Below are 12,372 nucleotides of genomic sequence, written 5' to 3' on the forward strand. Positions count from 1 at the left end.
GTCAGAGGGAAGATCTGGGATACAAGGGCTGCTGTTCAGATTCTTGTGTCTCATGGCTGCTCCCTTGATGTGGTGTTCTCCCCCTTCCACTAGGAATGGAGCTTCCTGAGAGCTGAACTGTAGTGATTGTTTTTGTTCTTTTGGGTCTAGCCACCCAGCGGAACTATGGGGCTCCAGGCTAGTACTGAGAAGTGTCTGCAAAGAGTCCTGTTATGTGATCCATCTTCAGGTCTTGCAGCCGTGGATACCAGGACCTGCTCTGGTGGAGGTAGTGGGGGAGGGAAGTGGACTCTGTGAGAGTCCTTGGTTGTGTTTTTGTTTAGTGCACTGGTTTTGTGTTTGTTGGCCTCCAGCCAGGAGGTGGCGCTTTCAAGAGCACATCAGCTGCGGTGCTATAGGGAGGATGTGAACTTGCCCTGGGGATACCTGATCAAGGGTTCAGGTTTATCAGGCAGTGGGCAGGGCCATAGAGCTCTCAAGAGATTGCGACCTTTGTCTTCGGCTACCAGGGTAGGTAGAGAAAGACCTCCAGGTAGGGGCAGGAATAGGTGTGTCTGAGCTCAGCTTCTCCTTGGGTGGGTCTTGCTGCAGCTGCTGTGGGCAATGGGGCTGTGGTTCCCAGTCCAGTGGAGTTATATTCCCAGGGGGATTATGGCTGCCTCTGCTGAGTCATACAGGTTGCCAGGGAAGTAGGGGAAAGCCAGCAGTCACAGGCCTCACCTTGCTCCCACACAGCCTACAGTCCTAAAGTTTGGTCTTACTCTCACCGAGCCCCCACAACAGCACCAAGTCTATTTGCAGGCAGCCAGTGACCAGGGCTGAGAACTTGCCCCAGACCACAAGCCTCCCCATTGAGAAAGCAAGCCGACTAAGAGGTTTTCGGCATCTCAGGGAACCCATAGAAGTGATCCAGTTCTTCAAAGGGTCTGTGGATTCTCTCGGCTTTCCTGGTATGTTCCTGTGGTAGTTTTTGGGACAAAAGTTCAGAATGTGAGTCTCCACATGCTGCTCTGTCCAAGTGGGGAGGTGCAAGCTAGTCTTGCCTCTTATCTGCCACCTTAATCCTCTGTCTACCACAGAGTTTTGCCATTGGAGGCACTCAATAGCTGTTTGAAATGGATTACTGTTAGCTTAGCAGTGGTAATTAGTAGATATTCTTAAGTAATATCTTAAAATATTTCTTAATTAATTTGATGCATTTGTGCATTTCATCGATTTCAAGGCCTAGACATTGGGAATTAGATGTCTCAGCTGAGGATGAGATTGATTCTTATTCCAGAAATAAAAGTGAGGCCCTGGTGCCCATGAGCAGAATCCGTGTGCTACCATAGCAACACACAGCACTGCTTTGTCTTAGTCAATATAAATTAACCTTTTAAAAAATATGACTGTAAAGGGTTATATTATATATGTTAAGTATATAATTAAATTTTTGCTGTGTAATATCCCTCATTTCCACCATTATGACTTTCTAGAATACATCCCCATTCCTTCTCTGTTACTTACTCGTCCCTTTGTGCCTTGTTGGACCACATTTGACATGTTAATAGATGTATCTTTGCACAGTTAAATGCTAAATAATGTGCTATGGATGTGTGCATGTTGTCAGGGTCTGCAGGAGGAGAGAATTTGAGAACTTGCTCAGAAACCTTTGTGGCAGAAAGTTGGATTCAGCTAGACTGAGAGTGAGATAAGAGGCCCACCAGGAGGCACAAGGGGGATGGACCAGGGCAGTTGGCAGGATGAGCATTGTGTAAGGTGAACCAAAATGCTGGCATCAGGTTTGTTCATAATCTCTGAACCCTACTGGGTTTTACTTCAGTATATGAAGACCCAATCCACAAATCATTAAGAACTGGACAGAAAAAAAAATTATACTGATTTTTTTTAAAGTTAACAAGTTTCAAAATGTTGGTAGCTTTCCAAGTTCCATCCCACAAAACCCAATTCTCGGGGCTGGCAGGCTAGTGGTGAGACTGTGGCTGTGCCAGGGGAGTCAGTTGAATGATGGAGATCCTGAGTCTGATCCACTCCAAGAGAGATCTCAGCTGGGTCTCATCTGTTGCCATTTGGAATATTAAATAGTTCGCCAAGGATAGAAACTAAATCTGTGCCAGAATGTATAGAGAGTCAGAATGGCCCATGCTTCTACACCTCCGTCCTCCCCACTCAGTTCTTCTCCAAGTCATTCTTTAATTCCAAGGCCAAGAATGGGAACCACAAGAGAGAGGACATGAAAATAAATACAATGGGGGAAAAAGAAAACAAACAGCAGCAGCAGAGAATGACGACGAGGAGGAGAGAAAAAATGAGAAGTAGGAAGAGGATGAGTTTGTCGTGCTTATCTGGCAAATATGTAATCTGATTTTAACTTCTAGCCATGGTGAGTGATCCCAGGGGAGCACAGAGTGGACCCAGCTGGGATCTCTCTTGGAGTGGATCAGACTGATAATCTCCAACAACCAACTCATTCCTGGATAAGGAAGAAGAGAGTGTCACCTACTTCAGTGTGATTTCAACCCCACCTCTACATCTTAAAGACATTGTATTATTTCAGCAGTAATGCCACTGTTCATTAGTCCCACTGATGTTTTCATTCCTCATTTCATCTTTTTCTTAGCAGCATTCCATTAATCCTTCATTTTAGAGACACTCTCTTCCTTTGGCTGGACAGAAAAAAACATTTCTACTGATTTTTTAAAACATAACAAGTTTCAAAATGTTGGTAGCTTTCCAAGTTCCACCCCACAAAACCCAATTCTTTGGCGGGCTGGTGGTGAGACTGTGGCTGTGCCAGGGGAGTCAGTTGAATGATGGAGATCCTTAGTCTTATCCACTCCTAGAGAGATCTCAGCTGGGTCTCTGCCCATGAGCAGAATCTGTGTTCTTGGGACACAGATTTCCCAAGAGACCATTATTTCATGAGACTTTCATGAGACCATTCTCAGATTAGCATCCAAGATGAAGTGGCATTATCCTGCATAGTGTCCAGCATTGTACATTTGATTAGGAAGGAGTAAATGAGATTGAGCACTGGGAGCAATAGTAGAAGGACACCCAATAGCCCAAAGTTGGAAGGAGCACAAGTGTTCATTGATGGAAGAATGGATAAACAGAATGTGGTCTAAACATACCATGAAGTATTATCCAGCCTTAAAAGGGGAGGAAGTTCTGACAGATGCTGCAACATGGATGAACCTTGAGGATATTATGCAAGTGAAGTAAGCCAGGCAGAGAAGGATAAATGCTGTATGATTCTACTCATATGAGGTACCTAGAGTAGTCAAACTGATAGAGAAAGTAGAATGGTGGCTGCCAGGAGCTGTGGGGATGGGAAGATGGGAAGTTCATGAGACCATTCTCACCTTGTTTTGTCCTACTACTCTTTTGAAAAAAAACCTTTTTTTCTTGTTAAATTCTAGTAAAATACACAAAATAAAAATTTGCTATCTTAACCATGTTTAAATATGCAGTTAGTAGTGTAAAATACATTCACATTGTTGTGCAAACCATCACCACCATCCATCACTAGAACTCTTTTCATCTTGCAGATCTGAAACTCTGTACGCATTAAACAACTTCCCATCTTCCCATCCCCACAGTTCCTAACAGCCACCATTCTACTTTCTCTCTCTATCAGTTTGACTACTCTAGGTACCTCATATAAGTAGAATTATGATTCTACTTATCCTTCTCTGCCTGGCTTACTTCACTTGCATAATGTCCTCAAGGTTCATCCATGTTGTAGCATGTGTCAGAACTTCCTCCCCTTTTAAGTTTGGAGAATATTTCATGGTATGTTTAGACCACATTCTGTTTATCCATTCTTCCATCAATGAACACTTGTGCTCCTTCCAACTTTGGGCTATTGGGTGTCCTTCTACTATTGCTCCCAGTGCTCAATCTCATTTACTCCCTTCTAAACAAATGTACAACACTGGACACTACACAGGATAATGCCACTTCATGTTGGATGCTAATCTGCCATGTTGACTTCTGACTAACCCCAGGCCCAGGAATGTCTCTAAGATTTTGACTTTATTTACTGTTGCTTGTGTAAGCCAAGACAACCTTGATGTTATCATAAATATGTACTTACCTAAGTCCTGTCTTTTGGCAAATTATGGGCTATGAGGCACATAGCGTTCTTGCCTTTCCCTGAGGGGTTAATTTCAGTGATCCTACACATTACTTCTGAAGCACATATGCTCTTCTTATATGGCATGTAAGCCCTGGGTCTGGGGGGTAACGGTGCAAAGATCTACCTGTCTTGCTGCTACATGCTTCTAAATTTGCTAATAAATCACCTTCCACTGACCAAAAAAAACACATTTTTCTCTCTAATCAGTATGATAATGATGGTGAGTAAAGATATAGGGCAAAAAAAACGATAACATCTTATGAGTACAAAACAACTGTCAAATGTCATCCAAGGAAATCTTTTAAAAAGTGTTCTTTTTCTAACTGTAAATTCATAAATTATTGTTGTACGTGTTTATGGGGCACAAAGTGAAGTTATGACTTATGAATACAATATGGAATAATTACATCAAGCTAATTAACATACATCACTTCAAATACTGATTAGATAGGAGAAATAAGTTTGTTTTCTTTGAGATATATTGCACACTATGCAACATATAGTAAATAATAATGCAATATAGTAAATAATAATGTATTATACCTTCCAAGGAGGTCTTTATTTCATCTTACTATTTCAAAATAGGCGAAGATCAGATCTTAGAAATCCCAAATTCAACATCTTAGATGCCAGGTAGAGAAAAATAGATATTCTTCACCTTTTCCATGATTACTCATGTTTATAAAGGTCTATTGTTTGAAGGCCAATTTAACAGAGTCATCTACTCTCAGTAAGTGGGGAAAGACAGGATTACAGAAAGACCTTCAAATATATGTCTCATTATGCATGATCATTCTCACTGTGGAGCAAATAGGCAAAGTGTGTCAGACTTGAAATTTTCTGAAGTCATTTCTAATTCTATGCTAATATTAGACCTCAGTATGATTAATAATATAACTCATCAGTTGTAGCCACTTGATAATTATTCTCATTAGGCTTATGTATAACACCATTTTTTTCTCCATGAGAAACCCAAGTCCTTTTACAAATTTTCATTTGCCAAGTAGACAACATTCCTCACACTCTGTGAGCAAGACAAGTGCAAATTGCATTGAGTCTAGAAAGAAAGATGCTCATTTTTATTTAATATTTTTAGTTCCCACCTGTTCTCAGATGTATTTTTACTTCACTCTTTGGTAGTCTCCCTTGTTGGATGCTGTTTCCCACTCAATTCTTTTGGATTTCTGGTTGGAGTAGCTTTCTGTAGCTCTCAAAGTTTAAACTGAAAACTCATCTATTTTAACATCTAAAGTGATAGACTCTACCACCCCCTGCCTCCACCACCAATCTCATGTCTTGCGACACTCAACAATTAGACTGTGAACACTTCAAGGACTGGGATGAAGGCTGATCTGCATTTGTATTTCCGGGGTTGAGCTCAAATCCTAGCAATTGGACATACTTGGTAAATGATGTTTGAACAAAGGAATAAATGTATGGATGACCATTCCATTATAGTCTACCTCACTAGCCATTTATGAGGTCCATGGAGGAAGTATAGGGATAAGATGCTGGGGATATGATTAGAGGAAGGCAAGGAAGATATCTGTAAAGATGTTGATGATGAAAATGCTTGATTGCATTTATGTTGGAAAATAGGAATAAAATATATATCATAGATAGACCTTACATAATGTTTTTGTTGGGAGCTATCACATCTCAGGAGAGTCTTTAGTAGCTTGTGTGATCCTACCTATCTCTCCTTAAAAGATTTGTCTCTCCACTCATAGGATTAGGTTATTCCAGTCCCTGAAGTTCTGTCTGTGAGAAAAAGAAGACAGGAGAGTCCAGACACACCAACAGGTTGGTAAAAACAAAATTAACACAATTGAGCATCCTTTTATGTGTCAGAATATTTACATACACATTGTCATCTAATCTTAATAACCCAATAAGGTTAATATAATCCTTATTTTAAGGTGAGAAAATGTAGGCTCAGATAGATTGTTACAGGGAAGCTTTGATGAGAACTAGGAAAGCTTTTTTCAATTCGCTATCAAAGTGCTGGAGTCTGGTGCTAGAGTCTGGTGTAACCTCTTTGGTCAGTTTTCCTGTTCCTTAATACTGTTAAGCACCATAGTGAGCCTGTGTGTGTGTGTGTGTGTGTTGTGTGTGCATATGTGTATGTGTGTGTGTATGTTAAGTGTACAGTTGTATGACTTGGAAATTTTATTTTTAAAATTATCATTGATAAAATTGACTTTCTTCTCACATGGGGTTACAAGTCTATGAATTTTAACAAATGTATACTTTCATGTTACCCCCCACCATAATCAAGATGCAGAACAGTTCCATCACCCTAAAGAATTCCTTGTGCTATCACCTTGTAATTACACCCTCCCCCATCTCTATTCCATCATCTGTTTTCCATCACTATAATTTTATGTTTTTGATAATGTCCTATAAATAGGCTCATATGGTATATATCATCTTTTGAGATTGGCTTCATTTACTTGACATAATGCCTTTGAGATCCATCCAAGTTGTGTATCAAAAGTTTATTCCTTTTCATTGCTGATTTTATTGTATAGGTGTATAGAATTGTATAGGATTTGTATAGGATTTCATTGTATGGAGGTACAGCAGTTTGTTTATTCATTTGCCTATTTGTGGTAGACAGATTAATAGCCCCCTAAAGATGTGTACATCTTTTTCCCCAGAACCTGTGAATATATTATGTTATATGGCAAGAGGGAATTAAGGTTATAGATGAAAATAAGATTGCTAATCATCTGACCTTAACATGCAGAATTATTATGTATTAGCCAGGTGGGCCAATGTAATCATAAGAGTTCTTAAATGGAGAAGAGTAAGGCAGAAGGGTCATAACCAAAGAAACGGCATTGTCAGAAACACTTAACTGGCCACTGCTGACTTTGAAAGTGGAAGGGGGCCATGAGCCAAAGAATGAAGGCAGCCTCTACATACTAGAAAAAGCAAGAAAATTGGTTCCTCCCTAGAGTCTCCAGAGAGAAATGCAATCCTGACAAAACCTTGATTTTAGTCCAGTGAGACCCATTTCTGCCTTCTGACCCGCTACACTATAAGATAATAAGTGTATGTTATTTCAAGCTACTAAATTTGTGGTAATTTGTTACAGCAGAAATAGGAACTAGTATACTATTGAAGGTCATTAGGTTATTTTCAGTTTGGGGCAATTATATATAGAGCTTCTAAAAACAATTATGTATAGGTTTTTGTGTGAACATAAAATTTCATTTCTTTTTTTTTTTGAGATGGAGTCTTACTCTGTCGCCTAGGCTGGAGTGCAGTGGTGTGATCTTGGCTCACTGCAAGCTCCACCTCCCGGGTTCACGCCATTCTCCTGCCTCAGCCTCCCAAGTAGCTGGGACTACAGGTGCCCACCACCACGCCTGGCTGATTTTTTTTGTATGTTTAATAGAGACGGGGTTTCACCGTGTTAGCTAGGATGGTCTAGATCTCCTGACCCCGTGATCTGCCCACCTCGGCCTCCCAAAGTGCTAGGATTACAGGCGTGAGCCACTGCACCTGGCCAAAATTTCATTTCTTTAGGGAAAACATGGAGGAGTGGGATTGCTAGCTCATATGGTAAACGTATGTTTAATTTTGTAAGAAATTGCTAAGAGTGTTTCCAGGGTGCTGCTATTATTTTACATTCCAGTAAGATATGAGAGTTCTGGTTGCTTTCCAATCCTCATCAAGTAGTATCAGGATTATTTATTTTAGTCAATTAAGTAGTTGTGTAGTAGTTTTAATTTGCATTTCCCTCATGGCTAATGATGTTGAACATCTTTTCATGTTCCTGTCTGCCAACTTTATATCCTCTTTAGAGAAGTATAAGTCCTTTGCCCATTTTAATAATTGGGTTGTTTGTTTTCCTATTGCTGAGTTTTTGAGTGTTCTTTATGTATTCTGAATACAAGTCTTTTGTCAGATATATGAATTTCTTTAGCACTTTTGTCAGTAATCAAATGGCAATTTTTATAAGGGTCTGGTTTCTGGACTTTCTCATAGATGTGTTCCATTGATCTATATTTCTGTCCCTTTGTCAATACCATACTGTGTTGATTACTATAGCTTTCTAGTAAGTTGAAATTGGGTAGTATGAGTCCTCCAACTTTATTCTTCTTTATCAATATATTTTTAGCTATTCTACTTCCTTTTCATTTTCTTTATCATATAAAATTTAAAATCTATTGGTACATATCTACAAAAACATCCTGCTTTTCATCAGTATTATTAAATCTAATGATAATTTTTAGGGAGAATTGACATCTTTACTATATTATCTCTCTCCATTTATTTAGATCTTCTTTAAGTTCTTATATTAACATTTTTTAGTTTTCAGCATATAAATACTGTACATGTCTTGTTATAGTTCTATTTTTTTAAGTTATTATAAATGGTATTTTTTAACCTTTTAGTTTCTGGTTGTACATTACATTGTTAACATATAGAAATACACTTGTATTGTGTGTGTTGGCTTTATACACTGCAACCTTGCTAAACTCGTTCATTAGTTCTAGGGGCTTTTTGTAGATTTTGTGAGATTTTCTTTTTTTTTTTATTATTATACTTTAAGTTCTAGGGTACATGTGCACAACGTGCAGGTAGCATTAGGAGATTTTGTGAGATTTTCTACATAGATAATGTTTTCTGTGAATAGAGTTTTACTTCTTTTTAAATAATCTGTGTACCTTTTATTTATTTTCCTTGCCTTATTGCACTGGCTAAGATTTTCAGTACAATGTTGAATAGAAGTGGTGAAAGTGAACATTCTTGCCTTGATCCCAATATTAGAAGAAAAGTATTACATCTTCCACCTTTAGGTGTAATGTTAGTTGTAGGATTTATAAGTGCCTTTTGTCAGGCCGAGGAAGCACCATTGTATTCTTAGTTTGCTGGCATTTTTGTCATGAATGGATGTTATATTTTTTCAAATGTTTTTCTGCATCTGTTGATATGATCAGGTAGCTTTTCTTATTTTATACATTTACTGTGGTAGATTACATTGATTGATTGATTGATTTTCAGATATTGAATCCACCCCTGGCTTCTTGAGATAAATCCCTTTTGGTCTTTGTGTAGTAATCTTATTATATGTTATTGGATCAATTTGCTAATATTTTGTTGAGGATTTTTGTGTCTATATTCACAGGGGATGTTGGTCTGCAGTTCACTCTCTCTTGGTGTCTTTGGTTTTGGTATCAAGGTAATTCTGGCCTTGTAAAGTGAATTGTAAAAGATTGCCTCCTTGTCTATTTTCTGAATGAGATTATGTTGAATTGCTGATATGTTTTTGTAAGATGTTTGCTAGAATTTACCAGTAAAACCATTTGGACCCCGAGATTTATTTTTCCAAATGTTCAAAAATATCTTTAAATTATCATACAGTAAAACTGACTTATTTTCTTTTGGAGTACAGTTCTATGAACTTTAAAAATATGTATGAATTTGTTCTTTTTTAGGAATGTTTTATAATATAAATTCAATTTCTTTAGTATTATAGTTATGGGGCTCTGCAGGTTATCTGTTGTGTTGTGGGTGAGTTTTGGTAGTTTGTGGGTTTTGAGGAATTAGTCCATTCTGCTATTGAGTCTATCCCATGGGGTTTTTATATTGGTTATTACTTATTTTAGTTATATGATTTCCATTTGGTTCTTCTTTGCCATGTACTTGTCACTAGGTTGCCTGGGGACTAGGATGAGAGAGAATAGAAGGAAAGAAAATAACTGGGGGCTTTACCCTGTTCTCTCTGTGCTTTGGGATATCTCTTTTCTGCTCTTTGTCCCTAAATTAGAGAGATTCTCATGGATCTCTCTCTGTCTGCATCACAGGGCTCACTTTTGTGTTTCAGGCTTCAATGAGTTCAGGCCAGATGATACCAGCGGGGAGAAATGATAAACTCACCACCAGCCAATTTGGTATTATTTTGAATTCTGGTATTCTTTCTTAATACAGCTACAGATATTCACTTTTCAGAGACCTTGAATACCTGTGCCATGCAGTTTATCTAGGTTTTATTGTATCTAGTGGGAGAGAAGGGCTGGCATGTGTTTACACCATCTTACCTGGAACCAGAACTCTGGACATCTGTTTTTGTCACCCAGAATTTTCTTCCTCCTTGCAATGGCCCTTCAACTTTCCCTCGACAAAATCTCTTTTTACCTTTCATCCAGGGTACTTCCAGAAGAGTTGGTCCCACTTATGACTCAGAATGGAGGAAGTATTTCAGGCTGAAAACAATCCACTCAATGCATTTTCTTGAACAAATTGATTGATTTAATAGTGAACATAAGACTCACTCAGAGCCAATGAGAGAGAACAAGATTCTGCTGAAAATTTAGAGCACTATCACTGGTTCTTCACATCTAGATTTAGACCTAGAAACCGTTAGTCCCAGAAGTTACTGGTAGCTATCTTGGGACTATGGAGAAGAGGATTCCCTGAAAGGCAACAACACAGGAAAGGAAGAGCAGAGAAGAGGAAGGAGAGAGAAACCAAATTCTGGTATCATTTAGGCTTTGGATCAAATGTAATCTGAAGCCAGTTAGATCTCTCCCCAAACTATCCAGTGACTTGTGCCAATATATTCCATTTAACTTACTGCACTGTGAGTTGAGTTTTCTGACCCTTACAATGGAAACATTCCTCCTTTATCAGTCCTGTCATTCTGTATTTCCTCACATATTGAAAAATTGTAATTAGTTATAATCTGTATCTTCTCTAAAATATTTTGCCTTTGCCTTTTCCTACGTATCTAGATAATTTTGTTTTTCATCTGTCCATTTAATGTGATGAGATATCGATAAAGCCAGACTTTTCTAGAAACCTCTCTATGATTGAAAATAGGTGTGAGGTATTACCAAATCCCAATAGCTAACAAAAAGACATTTTATCTGATGGCTTCTCCACTGTTCCTGATGAAATGTGAAGAGTTGTTATGAAATGGAAGGTGGGGAGATGTTGAAACAGAGATGAATATATAAAGTTGCAATAAAACCCTGTAAATTTTGATTAAACTATATCCATTTGAGGTAGCCCAGAGACATTTATAACTTTTCTCTCATGAAGAGGTAGGCCTCGTGGCATCATAAAGTCTAAGATTCTGCAAAACCTAACTGATATCTCTTATCTATATGTTAGCCTGGAGCCCAAAGGACATTGAACCCTCTTGGGAAGAATGTGGTAACAAAGTGCTCAATATCATGTGATATAATAAAATGGCTCTTGTTTGAAGCCACAAGTTTTGGGGGTAGTTTATTACACAGCAGTAAGTAACTGAAACACAAACTCTATTATGTCTCCAAGAGTTGCTATGCTATGTCATTGCCAGAATCTCTTTACTTTGTGGATCTTTCCAGATTCTAGACTTCTAACTTCTTCCTTCAGCCTATTTTCCACAGTTAATTGACATATTTTATTTTTTAAAAAGTACAATTCACATATATCTTGAAAAAAATGATAGTTACTATAATCTACTTAAAATAGACAATTCAGCTCTTGGGAAAGTGGCCACTGTAGGCTTAGCAGTGGTTTGGATAGGAAAGGCCACTCTTGGGTTTGCTTATGCAAAGTTTGAAAAGGTGGCTTATTATTTTCTCAGTCAGTATTTGACTGGATCAGGAAATGTCTAATCTTAGAAAGAAATCCTGATGTACTATATTTTAAGGTTGCCTGGTTCTGGAGTCTATAATAACAGAGTCCTGACCTATGGGCTTGATGAACCGCCTCATGAATACCCCACCAGGGATAAATGGCACATACATATATACAAGAAGAATGGGAACTAATTCTCTCAGAAAGAACTTTTTTTATAAGCCTAAACTAGAGAAAACTGCCCATATAACTCAAGTAATCTCTCTTGGAAACTAGTAAACTAACATAATATTTTGAGAACGCCTGAAATTGCAATAGTCGGCCCATAAGTCTTTAGGGGTTTAGGGACAGCTTTGGTCCCCAGGAGTGTCCACAAAGATCTCCTCACAATATGCAGTCTACCTAGACAATGCTTCACCACTGAGGCCCTAGATCTCTACTCCATGTTTCTCCTATTAAAGTATATCTTCTTTGTGTTCCATTCGCTCTCAGCTGGTCTACTAGAACACTTTCCGATGTGTGAACCTCTTCTAAGAATGAACTGTCCACTTTTGAATGTATGAGATTAGACCATACCAGTAGACACAATGCAACTAATTAGCTCAATTATTGCAGAGTCTCATGATCAGCCTTGATTGAGTGTTTGATAA

The 12,372-nt window shown here is 38.4% G+C and overlaps 1 long non-coding RNA gene across 2 annotated transcripts in view; it reads left to right on the forward strand.

Moving 5' to 3' along the window:
* LOC134730045 (uncharacterized) overlaps window positions 1-12,372 on the forward strand; it is a 150,125-nt gene that overhangs the window by 130,252 nt on the left and 7,501 nt on the right. For both annotated transcript variants that reach the window (XR_010111652.1, XR_010111651.1), the window contains exon 6: window positions 5,872-5,944. This is a non-coding gene — a long non-coding RNA (uncharacterized LOC134730045). The remainder of the gene's footprint in view (window positions 1-5,871; window positions 5,945-12,372) is intronic.

This window comes from Pan paniscus, chromosome 2 (genome assembly GCF_029289425.2).
Source record: "Pan paniscus chromosome 2, NHGRI_mPanPan1-v2.0_pri, whole genome shotgun sequence".
NCBI lineage: Eukaryota > Metazoa > Chordata > Mammalia > Primates > Hominidae > Pan > Pan paniscus.